Below are 22,731 nucleotides of genomic sequence, written 5' to 3' on the forward strand. Positions count from 1 at the left end.
CACAACTGTAAGTGTTTATTTTTACCTTTATTTTTTCGATGATTAAGTTGGGTAGTTTAAATGTGCGTGGAATGAGGTCGAAATGGAAACAGGCTTGTTTTCTGGACGACCTCATTTCACATAGAATAGATGTGGCAGGCGTCTATGCAAACTGGCAGCAGAATGGGAGAATTCCCAGTTCTGTAAGCCAGGGAGTTGTGACGCTGATCCAGAAGGACCCAAACAAGGGGGATAGCATTAGTAATTACAGGCCCATAACTCTACTTAATGTAGAGTTAAAGATTTTGGCCAAGATGTTAGCTAAAAGGTTGACGGCTGTTGTGGAGAAGCTTGTCGGGAAGGCACAAACCTGTGCAATCCCAGGCAGGTCGATCCAGGACAACCTTCACCTTCTCCGCTACACCTTAGACAGGGTTGGGAAATTAGCCGGCAAAAGAGGGGCATTGGTCCACTTAGACCAAAGTAAAGCATTCGATAGGGTAGACCATCGGTACCTGGAGGCCGTCCTTGAACCGGCTGGGATAGGCCCGGGCTTTCGCGGGTGGATCTCCGCTATGTACAGCGGCATCAAGTCCACCATCCAGATAAACGGTTACCTAACGGAGCCGTTTTCGATCAAGCGGTCTGTTCGTCAAGGGTGTTCCTTGTCTCCGGTCCTGTACGTTTTGGCCCTGGAGCCATTGTTGCGGAGGCTGGAGAAGTTAGGCAGCAACCCTAATGAGATTGGATGCGGTAAGCTGACGACGTCACTCTCATCGTGTCTAAAGAAGCACAACTACCTTGTGTAGAAGATGCTCTCCGAAGATATGAAGCGGTGGCAGGAGCAAAAGTTAACAAGGACAAGTCCATCGGTTTGCGCCTCGGCACCTGGAGGAACAAGCCGTTATCGCCCAGTGTCGTTGGACAATGGACAGATGGTCCTGTTAAGTTGCTTGGAGTTTGGTTTGTTTCAGACTCTCAGACGGAGAAGAATTGGAGCGAGGTAGTGAACAAGGTGGAGGTCATAGTACGGAAGTGGTCCGGAAGGTCTGTCCTTGAAGGGTAGAGTGGAGGTGGTGCAGGTGTTTATAGCATCTGTAATCACCTACCGTCCGTCCGTTGTGCCTTGCCCCGATTTTTGGCTAAACAAGCTGGTACGACTCCTCTTCCGCTTTTTGTGGATGGGGGGAAAGCCACTTGTGAGGCGCTCTGTGTGCTGCCAGGAACCGCTAAAGGGTGGTTTGGGGATGCCCTGGCTAATGATGCGCAGACATGCGTTGAGGCTGAGACATCTCTGGTGCCACCTGGAGAGTGATAAGGTGTGGAGTCCGTTGGCGGAGGAGTTCTTACCGCAACCGGCCTCGCTGGAAAGATTTAAACCCGGTCTCATTAAAAGGCGTAATCTGACATTATAGCAGAAGGAGTGCCGTCAGGCACTCTGGCTTATCCACAAGACGGGCAAGGCTGGCTGCGGGAATACCACCTCGGTATTCTACAGAGGGCTAGTGGAGGGGAAAAACGATGACGTCCTAGGAGGGGCTCTGGGGTTCGACGAGAACCAACTTACCAACCTGTTTCAGAAAACCTTCAAGCCTGAGTACTTGGATAATTTCCAAAAATCTCTGACTTGGCAGTGTTACAGGAATGCCCTACCTGTTCGCGAGAAGTTGTCCAGGCACGGTTTAGCGGTGCCACCGACATGTCCAAGATGCGAGCAGGACAGTGAAACTGTCCAACACGCTTTTGTACATTGTCGGCAGCTCTCCAGCTTGATAATTTATGTAGAACACGTGTTGTCGCATCTGGGACGAGTACAGCTGTCGGCTGGGTCTATGATAAAGATGATACCGCCAACTGGACTATCAAAGGAAGGTGAGGCTTGCTTTTTCTGTACGGTAGCAGTGTTGAAAGAGTGTATATGGAGGACAAGAATGGAAGGTTTGGGGACAGGGTCCTACATATCCGGCCCTGGATTGCTGACTTACTTCAAATACCATCTGAAGAGCAAGATAGGGCTGGAAAAGAGGACCCTGTCAGCTACAGTATATGAACAGAGATGGAAGGAAGTGGTGAAAAACGTGGGTGTGGGTCACCCAAACTAATCATCGGGAAAATAAAAGGCGATCTGCTGGGCCTTATAGGCTGCCGGGTTGAAGAATCAATCGTTTTATTATAAAATATATATATGTGTGTGAATATGTATGTGTGTATATGGGTGTGTATGTATATGTGTGTGTATGTATATGTGTATATATGTATATATATATATGTGTGTGTGTGTGTATGTATGTATATGTATGTCTGTATATTTAGAAGGAAAAAAAAAAGAGGGAGAAAAAAGTCAACGAAGATATGAACTCTAAATTTTGATATATATAAAGACAATCGTTAATTTTTAAAAAACATCGAACTCATACGTTTTGTATATTTGTTTGTCCTGTATTGTACCCATTTCTATATTTGATCCATAGTGATCCTAATAAAAATTTTCAAACAGCTAGTCGTGCTACTTCAGCTGATGACGAGCAAAGACTCAGAAACATGTCCCTGAATGCAGGCTAGGCTGGGTGGAGGAGTTTGTTTCCCCCTCACAAAGATAAGGACACAGGAAATGTATCAAGGCCGACAGGAAGCGGTCCTAGGGCTAAATAGCAGTAATATAATCCCTTATTGGGACTGTCACGTTAAGTTGGCAGTATACAACTACTTTATATATATATATATATATATATATATATATATATATATATATAGATAGATAGATAGATATACATATACATATATATACAATAATAAATCTCTGAGCAAGTTATAAACAGCAGCTGCACAACATCATGAAGTATATTTTCCACTTAAATGTGGCTAACCCTTAAGGGTTGATGCTTCTGTAGCTTGTCGCCCCAGGAAGACATCTCCTCCAGTTGGCTATTGACATACTATCTGTGCCCTATCAGTATTTGCAAAGGGAAGTCATTGTTCCCATCTCCAGCCTGACGTGATACACACGGAGCCGAGTTTCTGGGTATTCACTTGTCATCAGCATGTGACAATCACCGGTTGGTGATGAGAAATGGTTCTCAATGCAAATATATATATATACCTTTTCCAGTGACTAAAAGTTGCTGATCTTGAAAAAGTAGACACAAGTAATAATAAATCTCTGAGCAAGTTATAAACACTAGCTACATGACATCATGAAGTATATTTGCCACCTAAATGTGGATAACCCTTAAGGGATGATGTTACTGTAGCTTGTAGCCTCAGGAAGACATCTCCTCACTCAGAGACATATCTCACACACATCTACATATATATATACATATATATATACATATATATATATGTATACCTATATATATATATGTATACATATATATATATATATATATATATGTATACATATATATATATATGTATACATATATATATATATATATATATATATGTATACATATATATATATATGTATACATATATATATATATGTATACATATATATATATATATATATATATGTATACATATATATATATGTATACATATATATATATATGTATACATATATATATATATATATATATATATATATATATATATATATATATATATATAAAAATCCATCTTGACATAGCCATATATATATATATATATATATATATATATATATGGCTATGTCAAGATGGATTTTTATGCATTCTTCTTCCCACTTAGATTTTAAATGTTGCCACAATAGTAATATGTCCATTCTGCTGTAATTTTCTACATTCTTGCACAGTTGAAGATTGCTCTACATGTTACATTTAATGTAATGCTCGCATTACTTGAATAAATGGAGTAGCATGAAACGTGCGTACTGTAATAACCTTTAAAACCCGTGTTCCATTTTTTGATTTTTGATCACCTTGGTTTTGGAATTGTTTTGGATAATACCATACTATATTCTGGTGCCTAAACATAAGTACCACATTCAATTTTGAATCTAAATCTTTTACATATATATATATATATATGTACATATATGCATATATATATGTACACATATACATATATACACATATATATATCATATATATATATATATATATATATATAGGCACAGGAGTGGATGTGTGGTAAGTAGCTTGCTTACCTTGACTTCCTGTCTTGCGCGTTGACTACTTCCTGTAGACCCGAGGATCAGAGTGGACTGGTGTTTTTTTAACTCCGTCCAAAATGGAACTTTGAAGTCGACCGAGTTCATGAAAGAAATTAGTAAGGCAGCTAAAAGGTAGGAGAAATTTGTTTTTGGGGTGCAGTGGAGCTACATTATTTCATTGTTAATTTTCACAAATAGGGTATCTTCACTGGCCTCAGGGCATTTTTTTCTCCTTTGGTTGCTTTTGTTTTAGTAAAGAATTATCGGTGGGCGTTACCTTGCCGCAAGAATTCTTTCTATCTTTTGATTTTTCTGAAGACTTTTTGTATTTGGAAGACTTATTGTAAACGGTTATTTGTTGCTTGCTGCAAAGTTCACGGCGAACATCTGTTTTTATGCCTAAAGTCATTCAATTACCTGGGATTGCCAGAATTTCGAATAGGCCAAAAGACATTTAATTCGAACAACGCGGCAAATTTAGCGGTGTTGTAAATTCAATTTTTGAAAAAAGGAAAAATTTGAAAATTACAACAACTGGATTATACTACGAGCACCACCAATTGTGAACCATTATTGGATTACCTATATTGGAATACACAGGACTGGTCAGGAGTTCAAATACGCCAGAGGACAGACATCTAACTGTGAACTTTGTTTTTTTTCCTTTTTGTTTGTTAATTTTTATTTTTATTTTGTACAGTTAAATATGAATAATAAGAAAAATAATACTGTCTTGGAGTGGGAATTACGCCCACCCAAGAAATGGTTAAAAGAAATGGAGGAAAGAACGGTGGTGTTACGGACGTATTCTAAGTCACTAGACACCATTACGGTCTTTCCTCAAGTGGATATCGAGAGAGAGAGTGTTGGCGGAACATCTGTCCACCATTAAGTTTATGGCCAGGGGTGTCAAGTACGCAACGGTTTGGTTGCTATTTGACACCCCTGAGGTGGCTCGCAATTTTGCGAGCCAGCCCTTTGAAGGGCAGGACATTTTGTTTTTCCCTACCTATTGCGGGAAGAAATTGACTCTGTATAGAGCCTGAGTGGATAAAAGATACTATCTGCCGGGGTCTTGGTGGCAGTGGATCCAAGCTACTAAATGTAAAAATATTGCCTTCAGCTGATTGGGTTGGGTCAAAAGCTGTTTTGACCATATGGACCCAATCAGTTAAAGATCTGGTTCTTCCAGATTTTCTAAGGATGGCCGGACGTAGGGATCAGGTGATTATTGAGGGTCGGCAACCTAGTTGTCATCTGTGCCAAGAAGCTGGCCACATTAGGAAGAACTGCCCCCAGGGCCGTGACAGGGCCCTGGAGCGAGAGGAAGTGCCCACTGCCCCCCCCCCCCCCATTGGAAGAGGAGACGGCAGAAGTCGTGGAGGCAACATCCTCCACGAAAAGAAAAAGGAAGGTGAGCAACAATGGTTGCTCACCAGATAATGTACAGGCGGCACAGGAGGCAGAGGAGGACAGCGATCCTCCACGTATGCCGATGCTGCCCCCTGAATCCTCAAAAAAAAAGAGGAAAAGGAGGAGGAGGGGGTGTCGGCGGATGCTTCTATGCCGCTGACGGCACCTGTGAATGAGGCTCCGTTGGTGGGAAGTGTGCCACTGACGGAGCAGCTTGAGGCTCCTGCCCATGAGGGGGAGGAGTTTGTCCTCCTTTATCGCATGGAGGGGCCTGTAAGAGAATTGTTGGATGACCAGTGCGACCGAGAAATTATGTTCGCGGAGTGCACACTCAGTCCATTGTGGCCTCCGCAGGTGGCTGTGGAGCTAGTACAGCATTCAGTGTTATCAAGGGTCATGGAGACCCTTGACAAAAAAGAGTTTGCATTCCTTTTTTATGGGCCCTGACTTGTCGCTGCAGAGTTGTCTGTGGGCAGCGAGTCAACTTGCTTGGGGATCCAAATGATTGGGGTCTTTTTTCATGTATATTTAATGGTTTTTATTGAACTATTTGAACATTGAATTTGAAACACGTATTCTGGGCCAACCATGGCGGGAGTTCCTGGAAGCAGCAGGGATCCTGCTTGGAGGCCCAGATGAAGAGGATTAACAGAAAAATGTTTTATTTGATTTTTATTGAACTTTTGAACTTTATTGTATTAGGTGATAGCTTTTGTTACCTAGTTTGTAGCTAGGGTGGATACTCTGAGAGTGTAGGTGCTAGAATAAGAATAACCTGAGCAAAGTCCAGACAGCTCCTAACTCTGCTGGTGACAAAGGGCTTCTCACTCAGAGTAAAGGTTAGACTGTATGACGCATGTGTCTCAACAGCCAAGATACACAGCTGTGAAACATGGGCCATGACTGCTGAGGACCAAGGGCCCGGGAACAGGGGGTGCAGCGGGTGCACCCGCACCCCCTAGAATTTTTAGGGGGTGCGAGATCAAAATTTGCACCCCCTACATAATCTTACCAGTTGCAGAAAAAAGTGTCTAAAATGTATCTGTATAAAATGCTGAAGTTCGATCTCATTTCAAAACAAAGAAAAAAATAAATATATAAATAAATAAAAGTGATGAAGCTAGCATAAAATGCCCTAGGGAGTTCTGAAGGCAAGTAGCATCAAAATACAAAAAAGTAAGTGACAATAACAACAGTAGCAGCAACAAAACCAGCATTACTTGAATTATTGAAGACAGCTCTCACCCAGTTTCTGCCTGTCAATACTTCTCTCCATCTTTTAGTACCACTCCCAAGTCCTTTGTAATTGATGTTGCTAAAGACTTAAAACATGATTGAATAGATTCGACTGTTTGACCCCAGTCTAAAAATAAAGCCCCTTCAGAATTCTTTCAATACAAAACGACCATTATTTGCTTGACCACTGCCTGGGTAAGTGCCTTTATTTTCAACTCCAACTTTAGTCTTTTTTGTCTTTATTCCTCTCTATCTGCTCTTTTTATCCTTCTCTTGAGTTCCTTAGGAAATAGTTTCCTTTTAGCGTTACTACTAACAAATCATATCTTAAAGACGTAGTTTAGGCAGAATGCCTTATACATATAGACGACTTTCATTTTTTTATCTTGCCTTAATTCTGTCATATTATTAATCAAAAGTCTTCTTGCCTATATATAAAATAGTATCTGCGTCATATCTGTTTCCGATAGTGTCCTGCTTTTTCGTTTTATATAGAAAACGTTGATTTAATTAGTTTGATAAGTGCCTCTGCACGAAACTCTCGAACCTTCAGTCACTATGTGACTTTCTCTGATGAATAAATCTATACTTATTGAGACTGACTCAACATAAGTTCTATTTTTGGCACACATGGAGTATATGTAATCTGGGTATACCCCCCCCTTTTAAATTTTGTTTTTTTTACGGAATCCTATGTTTCAGACCATGGAGAATCCGGTTCTGGAAGAAAATTTTCAAAAATCTCAATTTCAAAATTTCGATCCCCCCCCACCCGGTTTTTATATAGATCCACAGGGTAAACCTAACCCTAACTCAAACCCTAACCCTAATCCTAACTCTGACCGTAACCCTGACCCTAACCCTAACCCTAACCCTGACCCTAACCCTAACCCTAACCCTAAACCTAACCCTAACACTAGTTTTGTGAGATTTGGCTGTTATTTCTAGCATGTAAATAGCCTGCTTGGTGGGGGGGGGGTTGAAATTTTTCAAAAAATTTTTTTTCAGAATCGGAATCTCCATAGCCTAAAACGTGGGATTCCGAAAAAAAATTAATAAATAAGGGGGGGGGGGGGGGTTCAGATTACATATAGTCCATCTCTACCCTATTTTTCTTGTTTGAACCACTAACCTCTGATGAGAACCCAATAATGTTCGGAAATCGATTAAAGTTGTTCATCTTTTTTTTTCAATCTACGGAGAAATGGCTAAATTTGCCCTCTTTATAAATATACGATATATATATAAATATAAATAGACCTCGATAATCGGCTCAGGATTCTCCCCAATGACTTTACAAAGGTCACTTAGGGCTCCAGTTCGCCGTGAAACCATTTGATAGCTGGTATAATTACGAGGTCTATTTATATTTACCCACTTCTCTACTTGTAGAGTAAGCTCTCCTCCGGTTATATAGTTTTACCGTATATTATCACAATGTGTATATATATATATATATATATATATATATATGTAGAGAGAGAGAGAGAGAGAGAGAGAGGTAGGTAGGTACATATGCAAGCACACATACACGCATGCATATACATACAAATGTATGTATTTGTGTGTCTGTATGTCACCCCCACCATCGCCTGATAACTAATGTTGATGCGATTATGCCCCTGTAACTTGGCGGTTCGAAAAAAGAGGCGATAGAATTAATACGAGGCTTCCAAAGAATAATTCCTGGCGTTGATTTCTTCAAATAAAAGACGGTGCTTTAGTATGGCCTATCGTCTTTTGAAGCATATTGCTGGTTTTGCCAATAAAAACACAAGCACTATTTATGTGATGTTCGCTATTTGTTTTTCAGGTTTTTGTTCGACCAAGACGGACTATAATGTAATCTGAACCTTTCCCCCCTTATTTATTATTTTTTTTTACGGAATCCCACGTTTTACGCTATGGAGATTCCGATTCTGAAAAAAATTGTTTGAAAAATTTCAATTCCCCCCCCACCAAGCAGGCTATTTACATGCTAGAAATAACAGCCAAATCTCACAAAACTAGTGTTAGGGTTAGGTTTAGGGTTAGGGTCAGGGTCAGGGTTAGGGTTAGGGTTAGGGTATTTCCTCTTTCTCTTTTCCTCTCGTTGCTCACCTATTCTTCTACTTCCTCCCTCTGTTTCTCCCTCTACCACTCTCTCTCTTCCCTTTACACCAGCATGGTCACATGCTTCCGGTCAATAATCCTTTCCTTCCTTGGCTTTCGCCAAGCAACGCACGCACCACTTTGTCCCTCTCGGGTCCGTGCCTCATCGCGTTCATACACACATAATTTTTCTCGTCTGGCCGTAAAGCCTTTTCTGTTTGTTTTCCTGTCTTGTTTTTTGTCCGCCACTACATTCCTCCATGTTCCCAGGTACATATTTTGTACACTGTGGAAACCACTCTCTAGACCTTGTCCTCCAAGAAGTTAGTTTTAAGGTTACCTTTGTAGCTGATGCACTGAACTTTGTTCATCAATGCGCCATTTTTGTAAAAGAGTCACCAAAAAGAAAAGCACAATGGACAAATCTTTGTGTTGCAAGCAGTGTGTCCAACTCGGTGGTGCATTAGAGCAACAGCACTGAAACAAGCAGAAAACAATTATAAGAATATTCAAAATTGTTTTGCTTGACTTTCTTAATGACTTCTCGTTAAGAGCAACAACAAAGGCTACTGTTAAAGGGCTGCTAAAGCAATCTGGCAAAGCTTCCATTTTGTTTGGCATTAAAATCGCTGGGGATATATTTGGGGTATGTGAGCCAGTGGCATGTAGCTTACAGCGTCCAGGCACGACAGCCGGTGATTGCTTGAAAATGATTGAAAAGTTGAAAAACTCTCTTTCAAAAATGAGAAGTGAGGTTTTTGAAAAATATTTTGATGAAGTATCCTCTTCTGACTTGGTGAAAATACCCAACATTTCGCGATCTAAAAATACACCACTGCGCTTTAGGCACACAACAACTACTGAAGAAGTTACTCTTTCTGTCACCGATGACTGGCGTTGGCAATTTTTCCCTATAGTGGCTGTCATCGTAAATGAATTGACTCACCGGTTTCAGCAACAGGGAATACATGTATGCTCTGAGCAAGAGGAGTTGCTGTTGTCAGCAGTCAATTGTGGAGTATTTAACTTTGAAAATGCACATCTACCTACTTCTTTTGATTTGCTCTTACTGTCATCTCAAATCAAACTTCTTACTGGCCTATGGACGGAAAGGGAAAATTTGCCTAACTCATTTAATGACATAGTTGAAAAATAGAGAGCGTCTGATGCTATTTTTCGTTCTAGTATCCTACAAGTGTTGGCGTTAATGCAGCTTGTCTTGTCTTCACCTGTATCTGTTGCATCAAGCGAAAGAACATTCAGTGCACTTCGCCGTTTGAAGACCTGGCTCCATACCACAATGACACAGCACCGTCTTACACATTGTACCATAATGCATGTACATAAAAAAAATATACGATGGAAACACTTTGCACATCCTCATGAAACGTTTCATTAACAAAACGTGTGAGCGCAGGAAAACTTTTGGAATATGTTGATACAGTTTTTTTTCATATATGTGTGAATTATGGAGTGATGCAAAAACTCGGCTTACTTCCATTTTAACACTACTTAAAACTTCATTATTTCTTTCTTGGTAAACTGACATTTGAATGTTCGGACGCGTGCTACTTGCTGTAAAAGGAGCGAGGTTATCCATGTAATACAAAAAGAAAATTGCAGATAAGTTGAATATAAAAGTGAAAAATAATCATTGAATACTGAAAAAACATTCACCTTCCCTAACTTTAAACCCTAACCCTTAATAAAATACGGGAAAAGCTGGAGATGAATGTTTTGAAAACATTCTGAACTATCTTTCAGAATGGTTTACTTTTCAATGAAATGTGATTTTGTTATTTTTCATGTTTTTATTCAATTTATCTGCAATTTTCTTCTTGTATTAGATGGATAACCCACCCTCCATTTACAGCAAGTAGCGAGCATCTCGTTTTTTACCTGTGTGCTAAATTTGACTACTTACGACTAACACGGGCACATGCGCAAATTTGTGACATGCATACTCCCAGAACTCGGATCCACACTTCCCCAGTAGTGCCAAATTTTGGAACTGAGTTTGCACCCCCTAAGCAAATTTTGTTCCCGGGCCACTGCTGAGGACATGCATAAGCGTGCAAGGAATGAAGCTACATATATATATATCTATATATCTCTATATATATGTATATATATATCCATATCCGTATATTTTTCCCCCTCATATTTCCTCTTTCTCTTTTCCTCTCGTTGCTCACCTATTCTTCTACTTCCTCCCTCTGTTTCTCCCTCTACCACTCTCTCTCTTCCCTTTACACCAGCATGGTCACATGCTTCCGGTCAATAATCCTTTCCTTCCTTGGCTTTCGCCAAGCAACGCACGCACCACTTTGTCCCTCTCGGGTCCGTGCCTCATCGCGTTCATACACACATAATTTTTCTCGTCTGGCCGTAAAGCCTTTTCTGTTTGTTTTCCTGTCTTGTTTTTTGTCCGCCACTACATTCCTCCATGGCTAGATTTAATTTGCGTATACAAATTTAATCTGCGATCCATGGGACGAGCCGTTTTAGCGATGCGTCCTGCCCAAGCTCGTCGAAACGCCGGTGTTAAAACGTGGGTGGCTGATGAAGGAGAATGTTCTCTATGTGGCTCGTGTGTTCTCGTCTACATTTGTTTGCAATGTCCTGTACCCAGATATGCACCTATACATACAGGTGGATGTCGGTATGCACATACCTGTACGTATATATGCATATACTCATTTACTATTTGTTTTTATATATATATATATATATATATATATATATATACATACATATATATATATATATATATACATATATATATATATATATATACATATATATATATATATATACATATATATATATATATATATATACATATATATATATATATATATATACATATATATATATATATATATACATATACATATATATATATATACATATACATATATATATATATATATATATACATATATATATATATATATATATATATATACATATATATATATATATATACATATATATATATATATATATATATATATACATATACATATATATATATATATATATATATATATATATATATATATATATATACATATACATATATATATATATATATATACATATACATATATATATATATATATATACATATATATATATATATATATACATATATATATATATATATATATATATATATATACATATATACTGATATATATATGGGAAAGCAGATTTTGATGGGAAATTGCATGTTTAAACTTGTAGGTCGTATCGGAGTGGGTAAGGGACATGGGAGTTATGTCTTAACCAGCGGCTGGTTCATTCAAGATTGTTGCCTACAGAACTCGGGAGCACAATTTTTTGATAATCATCCGCATACCATTGCACATTATTGCAGCATCTAAATTCCTTAGCAGCATGATTGGTGCGCCAACTTTGAGATGCAGTTCATGAGCTAGTAGTTCTGCGGGTTCCCCCTTTTGTCAGACTTGTCATGGGCCAGCCGGTCTATCTCAGATACATGGGAAGCTGGATTAAATTTTTCATCAACGCAGGGGAGCCGATATCAATTTTTTCAATGTCCAAGGGAAGCCAAATCGCAAAATAGGTTGAGAAATGCTGATCTATAATGATGGTTTTTATTTAGGCACATCGTAAAAGTAATTATAATGAATTGCTTAATATAAAGAAAAGTATGTTTTTTCAAACAAATACAGTTAGAAAAAATATTTACCATTTCAAGTCATCACTAAAAACAAAGCTCATGAATTTTTGAATGAAATAATAATTTTATTCTTTTATTCTAAGTTGTAAATTTTGACCAAGAAATAAAGCAAATAATCACCAAATGCATTGTTTAAAATCTGCAACTCGATAGCAAATATCTCCAAATTGATTAGAAATGCATAAATTTAATAATAACAATGTTTTTGAGATTCCGGTTCGAATGACATGAGTGTTTTTGTTTCATTTTTGACATGTAATACTTAAATAGTAGAGGAGATACGATGTTGTTGTGGGCTGGAAGTATGCAAGAAGTTAAAATTTTGTTTTGACTAAAACATAACCGGGACCCTAAGTAAGGCATGTGTAAAATTTGAATGAAATTGGTTGTGTAGTTCTGGAGTTTTAGGGATTCACACAGACATACATTCTCAATTTTATATATATAGAGATAATATAAAAATTTATACACGAATATATTATTTCAACCGATAACATACAAATAAATTAAGAATAATAAATTTGAGTTAAAGGTATAACATAATATACATATATATCATTTCATAAAAGTTCCAAATCAAGTTAAAGTTAAATTAATACGATTAAAAATTCAAATATATAATGTAGATCGATATAAAATAAAATAAAGAAATGAGGTACAATAAAATATTTTTGACCCATGTGTTTTGTGAACTTTTGGACATGGTGAGCAGAATTGGATTTTATATGCTTTTACATGTTGATACCTGCTGGGTGCCTGTATTCACCTTTGACCCATGTTTTTGTGACCTAACTGATACAGACTTACCTATTGATGTCTGCTGTTTTTAAATTATAAAATATACCCGAGGGAAGTATAGAACTTTATATTTTAACTCTAAATAATGTTAAATCATTTTATAGTTTTGTCATTGACTTTTAACTAATGGATTATTTTATTGTATATCATTTCTTTATTTTATTTTATATCAATCTATATTATATATTTGAATTTTTAATCGTATTAATTTTAACTTTAACTTGATTTGGAACTTTTATGAAATGATATATATGTATATTATGTTATACCGTTAACTCAAATTTATTATTCTTAATTTATTTGTATGTTATCGGTTGAAATAATATATTCGTGTATAAATTTTTATATATGTTCTATATCTTGCATCTTACTCCTTATATATTTCTTATTCTTTTATTTATTTTATTTTTCTTACGTTATTTTTCCTACGTTATCTTTATATCCTTTTATTCCTTATGTTTTGATGGATTATGTTGTATTTCTTATATATATTCATTGAGGGAGTGTGATATGTTGAGTCGTTAACATAGCGGTGTTATTCTATAACTAATATTTTATATATATATATATATATATATATATATATATGGATATGTATATGTATATATATAATGCAAGAGAGTTAGGGGTTGAGGATTCAACCCACTAAGGGATAGTATCTATCCAATATACTGTTGGGAGGGTACCCAATTATTGTTACACTAGTGTTATACCAAGTGTAATAAGTGGGAGCGGGTAAAGGGGGGGTACCCTAAATTTATATATCAATTAGAAAATGGAGGATAATATGCTGAATCCAACGACTTGTAGACAGTGTATCCCGTTGAATTCATTAACTTAATATGTAACTAAAGTGACAAAAAAACCACAAAGTACAAGTCATCATCATCGTTTAACGTCCGCTTTCCATGTTAGCATGGGTTGGACGATTTGACTGAGGACTGGTGAAACCAGATGGCTACACCAGGCTCCAATCTGATTTGGCAGAGTTTCTACAGCTGGATGCCCTTCCTAACGCCAACCAATCAGAGAGAGTAGTGGGTGCTTTTACGTGTCACCCGCAGGAAGGCCAGTCAGGCAGTACTGGCAACGGCCATGCTCAAAATGGTGTATTTTATGTGCAACCCGCACAAGAGCCAGTCCAGGGGCACTGGCAACGATCTCGCTCGAAAATCCTTACACATGTCATGGGCACAAGTGCCAGAAAGGCGAATCTGGGCACAGGTGCCATCCCGATTTCGCATTCGCTTGCCCCAATAAGTCTATGCAAGCCGAGTTTCGTGTCCATTGAAGGAGTCGACATTGGCATGGGTGCCAGTCGTCGAATTTAGTTCGATTTCGATTTCACTTGCCTCAAAAAGTCTTCGCAAGCGAGTTTAGTGTCCAATGAAGAAAAGGTACGCATAAGTGGGATGGCTACACCCCTGGCAGAGGCCTTGGATTTAGGTCTCACTTGGCTTGCCGGGTCTTCTCACGCACAGCATATTTCCAAAGGTCTCAGTCAGAAGTCATCGCCTCGGTGAGGCCCAATGTTCGAAGGTCTTGCCTCACCACCTCAGCCCAGGTCTTCCTGGGCCTACCTCTTCCACGGGTTCCCGCAACTTTTAGGGTTTGGCACTTTTTCACGCAGCTATCCTCGTCCATTCTCGCCACATGTCCATACCAGCGCAATCGTCTCTCTTGCACACCACAACTGATGCTTCTTATGACGGGTATGCACACTGACATTACTCATCCATTGGAGCATACTGGCTTCATTCCTTGCGAGCTTACGCATGTCCTCAGCAGTCACAGCCCATGTTTCACTGCCATGTAGCATGGCTGTTCATACACATGCGTCATACAGTCTGCCTTTTACTCTGAGTGAGAGTCCCTTTGTCGCCAGCAGAGGTAAGAGCTCTCTGAACTTTGCCCAGGCTATTCTTATTCTGGCAGCTACACTTTCAGCGCACCCACCCCCACTACTAACTTGGTCACCCAGATAGCGGAAGCAGAAGCTATCAACTACCTCTAGTTTTTCTCCCTGGAATGAGACTGAAGTTGTTTCCTGTTTGTTTACAGTGTTTATTGCACCTGAACATCTGCCACATACAAAAACTAACTTCCTAGTTAACCTGCTTTTGATATCGCTGCACCTCTTATGTGTCCATAGCTTGCACTGGGTACATCTTATAGAGTTACTATCTACACCTTTTCTACATATTGAACAGGGCCATCTACCTGAAGGGGTTTGTGTTTTATCTACCTTCCTACTTATTAGGACTTTGGTTTTAGCTATGTTGACTCTAAGGCCCTTCGATTCTAGTCCCTGCTTTCACACCTGAAACTTTTCGTCTAGTTCTGATAGTGACTCAGCAATTAGTGCAAGGTCATCAGCATAGAGGAGCTCCCAGGGGCAACCTGTCTTGAATTCCTCTGTGATCACCTGGAGGACTATGATAAATACGAGGGGGCTGAGGACAGAACTTTGGTGGACCCCTACCTCTGTATTCATTTCCAACCCTCACCTTACTGACAGCATCTCTGTACATGGCTCGCACAGCTCTCACTAACCATTCTTCTCTCCCAAGTTTCCTCATTGACCACCTGTCAAAGGCTTTCTCCATGTCAACGAAAGCCAGGTACAGAGGTTTATCCTCCTGCAGCTGTCTTACCAGAAATATGGCATCAGTGGTGCTTTTACCTGGCACGAACCCAAACTGCATCTCATCTAAATTGATTCGCTCCCTAATTAGTTGGGCTATGAACCTCTCCGTGACTTTCATTACCTGATCTAACAGCTTGATACCTCTGTAATTATTTGTATCTAAAGCATCACCTTTACCTTTGTAGCAGTTGACTATGGTGCTATCCTTCCAAGCCTGTTTCTTTTGTCTAATAGCCCTGTCTACCTCCTTGTTCCACCACCACGTTACTCTGGGTTGAGAGGGGACTTTTCCCCAGCCACAGATCTGGTCGGTGGCTCTCAGCAGGTTGTCCCGCAGAAATCTCCAATTGTCTTCCATGTTGTATGATGCTATATCCCCTTCTATTTCATCAAATGCTTCAAGTAACATGTCTTTAAATCTCCGTCCATTTGCAGGGTCTTTAAGCTTCCACACCCTTCTCCTCCAAGCCGGTCTACTTCTGGGCACCCATTTTGCCTTGATCCTTAAGTCGCTAACTACTAATGTGTTGGAGGGTACATTCTTCGCCAGGAAAGGTTTTGGCATTTATAAGCCGCCCTCTTTCCCTATTTCTGGCGAGGATGTAGTCGATTTGGCTAGAGTGTCTGCCGGATTGGTAGGTGACTAGGTGACAGGCAGGTTTCCTGAAGTTGGTATTGCAAACCATAAGATCAGATGCATCACAGAACTCCAGCAGTCTGGTTCCCTCCTCGTTACGGGAACTGAAGCCATAGCCTCTATGTATGCCAGGGAAGCCTCCAGCACGACATCTGACATGACCATTGAAGTCACCAGCTACGAAGAGAAGGTCCCTGTCACTCATCGACGAAGTAGTTTACAAGAGGGTGTCATAGAATTGGTCTTTCAGCCCATCCGGTAGCCCCATATGCGCGTGCATATGGTTCTGCTAATTACAGCTTAATGGTAAAGTTCAAAAGTCTTCGTTTTGGCGCGCTAATTCCAGGAATATATCCACAGAAACTATTTACTGCGTCGAATATATTCAGAATGAGAACATGAGTAATGGGTAAATATTATTATAAGATCTGGTAATTATTCATCGGTGGGCAACTATGTATAGGATTCTGAAAATTACTGCTACATTACAAATCAGGCTGATGAGGAATAGACAAATGGTAAGAATTTGTTAAATCCGAAACCTGGTTCCTGTTTAATAATGATTTTTTTTTAGGTGATTTTAAATGTCTTGCCCGCTCACGTTTTTGGTATGCTGCTATATTTCATGTTGAGAACTTTTTAGGTCTTAATAGACACAAAATGTGATCTATTTCTAGCGCATTAATTGTCCACGTTAGTGGTCGACGTTATTTTTAAAATGTACCTTAATCCCCTGAGATTGCAGATAATATTTCTGAATCTCTTTGATTCTTTAAATGTGCTGGCCCCCTGATAATTAATCGATATTAATTAATATATTAATATATGAATAATTACCAGATCTTATAATTATATATAAGGATATATATATCATTACAAATTTAGGATTTTCTCAATAGAATCACAAGTCCTGTTTCAGGACAACCTTATTTTCTGGAATACACATAGAAAGTTATATCCAATATAATAATCAAATAATATAAGCATTTTAAAACCTACTATAAAGTACAATAATATTAATTAAAGAAAGAATTTCTTATTATTTTTAGAGGTTACAGTACATTTATAAATTACATTATCTAGGTTGCAATTATTATTAAGCCTACATTTGGATTCATCTTTACATGTGCATTTATTTAAAATATGGTTATGTTTTTTGTTTGTTATATTTCTTCCGCAGCTTAATGTCTGCTTTCCATGCTAGCATGGGTTGGACAATTTGACTGAGGACTGGTGAAACTAGATGGCTACACCAGGCTCCAATCTGATTTGGCAGAGTTTCTACAGCTGGATGCCCTTCCTAACGCCAACCACTCAGAGAGTGTAGTGGGTGCTTTTACATGCCACTGGCACGAAGGCCAGTCAGGCGGTACTGGCAATGGCCACGCTCAAAATGGTGTATTTTATGTGCCACCCGCACAAAAGCCAGTCCAGGGGCCCTGGCAACGATCTCACTCAAAAGTCCTTACATATGCCGTGGGCACAGGTGCCTTCACGATTTCGCTTTCCCCACTAAATCTTCGCAAGCTGAGTTTCGTATCCAATGAAGGAGACGATGTTGGCATGGGTGCCAGTTGTCGAATTTAACTCGATTTCGATTTCACTTGCCTCAACAGGTCTTCGCAAGTGAAGTTTAGTGTCCAATTTACTTGATTTCGATTGAGACGACATTGGCATGGGTGCCAGTCATCGAATTTAACTCGATTTCGATTTCACTTGCCTCAACAGGTTTTCGCAAGTGGAGTTTAGTGTCCAATTTAACTTGATTTCGATTTCACTTGCCTCAACAGGTCTTCGCAAGTGGAATTTAGTGTCCAATGAAGGAAGGTACGCATAAGTGGACTGGCTGAGGCCTTAGATTTAGGTCTCACTTGGCTTGCCTGGTCTTCTCACGCACAGCATATTTCCAAAGGTCTCAGTCAGAAGTCATTGCCTCGGTGAGGCCCAATGTTCGAAGATCGTGCCTCACCACCTCATCCCAGGTCTTCCTGGGCCTACTTCTTCCACAGGTTCACTCAACTGCTAAGGTGTGGCACTTTTTCACACAGCTATCCTCATCCACTCTTGCTACATGACCATACCAGTGCAGTCGTCCCTCTTGCACACCACAACTGATGCTTCGTAAGTTCAACTATTTTCTCAAGGTACTGATACTCTGTCTAGTATGCACACTGACATTACACATCCATCGGAGCATACTGGCTTCATTCCTTGCGAGCCTACGCATGTCCTCAGCAGTCACGGCCCATGTTTCACTGCCATGAAGCATGGTTGTTCGTACACATGCGTCATACAATCTGCCTTTTACTCTGAGAGAGAGACCCTTTGTCACCAGCAGAGGTGAGAGCTCTCTGAACTTTGCCCAGGCTATTCTTATTCTAGCAGCTACGCTTTCAGTGCACCCAGCCCCACTACTAATTTGGTCACCAAGATAGCGGAAGCTATCAAACACTTCTAATTTTTCACCCTGGAATGTGGCAGAAGTTGTTTTCTGCACATTCAGTGTTTATAGCTCCTGAACATATGCTACAAACGAAAACTAACTTCCTAGTTAACCTTCCTTTGATATTGCTGCACCTCTTATGTGTCCATAGCTTGCACTGGGTGCATCTTATAGAGTTACTACCCACGCCTTTTCTACAGATCAAGCAGGGCCATCTACCTGAAGGTGTTTGTGTTTTGTCTGCCTTCCTACTTATTAGGACTTTGGCTTTAGCTAGGTTGACTCTAAGGCCCTTCGATTCTAGTCCTTGCTTCCACACCTGAAACTTCTCCTCTAGTTCTGATAGTGACTCAGCAATTAGTGCAAGGTCATCAGCATAGAGGAGCTCCCAGGGGCATCCTGTTTTGAATTCCTCTGTTATAGCCTGGAGGACTATGATAAATAGGGGGGGCTGAGGACAGAACCTTGGTGGACCCCTACCTCCACCCGGAATTTTTCACTGTACTCATTGCCAACCCTCACCTTACTGACAGCGTCTCTGTACATGGCTCGCACAGCTCTCATTAAAAATTCTTCTATCCCTAGTTTCCTCATTGACCACCAGATGAGGGATCGGGGGACCCTGTCGAAGGCTTTCTCCATGTCAACGAAAGCCAGGTACAGAGGTTTATCCTTGGCTAGGTATTTCTCCTGAAGCTGTCTTACCAGAAATATAGCATCAGTGGTGCTTTTCCCAGGCACGAACCCAAACTGCATCTCATCTAAACTGACTCGCTCCCTAAGTAGTTGAGCTATGACCCTCTCCGTGACTTTCATTACCTGATCTAAAAGCTTGATACCTCTGTAATTATTTGTATCTAAAGCGTCATCTTTACCTTTGTAACAGTTGACTATGGTGCTGCTACACCAGTCATTTGGCATGACTCCTTCGTATATCACCTGGTTAACAATATGGGTGACTAGGCTATAGCCGACACTGCCAGATATTTTGAGCATCTCTGCAGTGCTTCTTGATGGGCCGGGGGCCTTCCCTGTCTTCATACTCTTAATTGCTTTATCTACCATGGTACTGTCAACTCGGATAGCTGGTCCCTTTGTTGGGTCGACATTCGGCAGACTCTCTTACTCCCATTCATTCTCTTTATTGAGAAATCTTTCGTAGTGGTGTCTCCAAACCACTTTCTTTGCAGCCTCATTTAGTGCAAGCGTACCATCATCCATGCAAACACATTTCTCTCCCACAACATCACGATTCTCTCTGACACACTGTCTTGCAACATGAAATACCTCGAGTCTTTGGTCCTCACGGCGCTGAACATTGGCAAACTTTTTCTTATCTGCTTCCCCTCTGGCTAAATAAACCTGTCGCCTAGCTTCCCTTCTGGCTGTCTGACACAGTTCCCTGCTACCACCATTTTTCCAGTGTTTCCAAGCCTGTTTCTTTTTTCTAATAGCCCTGTCAACAACCTTGTTCCACCACCACGTTATTTTCGGTCAAGAAGGGACCTTGCACCAACCACAGATCTTGTCGGTGGCCCACAGCGGGTTGTCCTGTAGAAATGTCCAGTTGTCGTCTACATTGTGTGAAGCTACATCCCCTTCTATTTCTCTAAATCTCTGTCCATTCGCAGGATCTTCTAGCTTCCAGACCCTTCTCCTCCAAACTGGTCATCTTCTGGGCAGCCACTTAGCCCTGATCCTGAAGTCACTAACTACTAGTCTATGTTGTGGGGTACATTCCTCGCCTGGGAATGTTTAATTTGACATTGTTTATAGAGGATATAATATTACTAACTGTCTAACTTATGCCAGCATAGAAAACAGATATTAAAGGAAGACAATGATGGTGATGATAGATATATATGGTCTAGAAGTTTACTTCTCAACCTAGTGGTTCAAGGTTCAGTCCCAAGGACATCGTGGGCAAGTGCCTTCTATATATCTTCAGTCCAACCAAAACCTTGTGACTGGACTTGGTAGGCAGAAACTAAAGAAACCTAAAGGAGCCCATCATATATGTATATATGTGTGTATGTTTGTGTCTTCATGTCTTGACATCACATGATAGTTGTAAATGAGTGTCACTGTTATACAAGCAGTGTCGTCCATACCCACTAGTCTGTGAAAATATGTCTGGCCATGGAGAAATACTACTTGACAGTTGGTAACAAGGGGGACATCTGGTAGTAGAAAATCTGCCTCAACATATTCCATCTTACCCATACAAGCATGAAAAAGTGGATGTCAAAATAATGATGATGACTTGTAAGCTTGTGTAGAGAAGGATAATGGCTTCTGAATTTCTTTTATGAGGAGTTGTAAGGATCTAGAAGCACATCCTGCAAGTTATAGATGATATGAGTGCTCCTGCTTTGTCACCAGTTGTTATCACCAGTTACATCTAAAGTCTTTGATAATATCAGTCACTATGAGAATAGGCGCAGGAGTGGCTGTGTGGTAAGTAGCTTGCTTACCAACCACGTTTCCAGGTTCAGTCCCACTGCGTAGCACCTTGGGCAAGTGTCTTCTACTATAGCCTTGAGCCAACCAAAGCCTTGGGAGTGGATTTGGTAGACGGAAACTGAAAGAAGCCCGTCGTATATATGTATATATGTATGTGTGTGTTTGTCTCCACCAACATCACTTGACAACCGATGCTGGTGTGTTTACGTCCCTGTAACTTAGCGGTTCGGCAAAAGAGACCGATAGAATAAGTACTAGGCTTACAAAGAATAAGTCCTGGGGTCGATTTGCTCAACTAAAGGCGGTGCTCCAACATGGCCACAGTCAAATGATTGAAACAAGTAAGAGATTAAAAGAGTAAGGGAAGAGACTATATCTGTTTAGATGCATTCTATTATTCCAAAGTGGATGAGCTCAAGTCTGGAGCAATGTGAAATGATGTTTTACTCAAGAACACAATGCGCTACCCTGTCTGACAATCAAATCCACATTCTAGCCAGTATGTTGGTTGAGGCGATTTGCAACCTTCGTCTGTCGTCTCATGAACATCTTCCTCTCCCTTGGAATCTTGTTCCTATTTGTTTTGGCCTTGTGCTCTGGGACATATTTCTGGCATATGGTTTGCACAACAGGTATGAAATATTCTAGTTTCATGCCAATGTCTGTGTGGAGAGACATTTCAGCCAGTCCTGTTTGAGGATCCCTTTTTGGATCGATTTCCAGTCTGCTTTGTGGAAGTTCAGATAGGAGAGATTTTGGGTGCTTCCTTAAGGCTGTATGTCTCTGGCTACTTTTGGCCCATACATAGTTCTATTCTTGTGATCCAAGACTAATGTCAGTGTCACTTTCACATCATGAATGATGTCCATATTGTTCATGAAGCAGAGATCCAAAATGTTATTTGCCCTAGTTGGTTTGAGTACAACTTGCTCCATGAATAGAGCATTGGTGAGGTTGAGCAGGGACTCCACCTGTGCTTGTTTGCAATGAGTCATTCCTGAGAGCATGAGGCCTCCGGGCCATTTGACGTAGGGGAAGTTGAAATCACCCATCAGAAATATGCTCACGTGGTGTTCCAGATTCATGAGGATTTCTTTAATTCTTGTGAGGCAATCTTCAAACTTGCCTATGTGGTTTGGAGCATCTGGTGGGCAATATGTATTGCATATGACTGAATTTG

General features: G+C 40.0%; 1 protein-coding gene across 1 annotated transcript in view; it reads right to left on the reverse strand.

Annotated features, from left to right (window-relative positions):
• Nucleotides 1-22,731, reverse strand: part of LOC106869597 (HORMA domain-containing protein 1) — a 660,018-nt gene that overhangs the window by 552,423 nt on the left and 84,864 nt on the right. The gene's annotated exons all lie outside the window — the stretch shown is intronic.

This window comes from Octopus bimaculoides, chromosome 5 (genome assembly GCF_046866305.1).
Source record: "Octopus bimaculoides isolate indiv1 chromosome 5, ASM4686630v1, whole genome shotgun sequence".
NCBI lineage: Eukaryota > Metazoa > Mollusca > Cephalopoda > Octopoda > Octopodidae > Octopus > Octopus bimaculoides.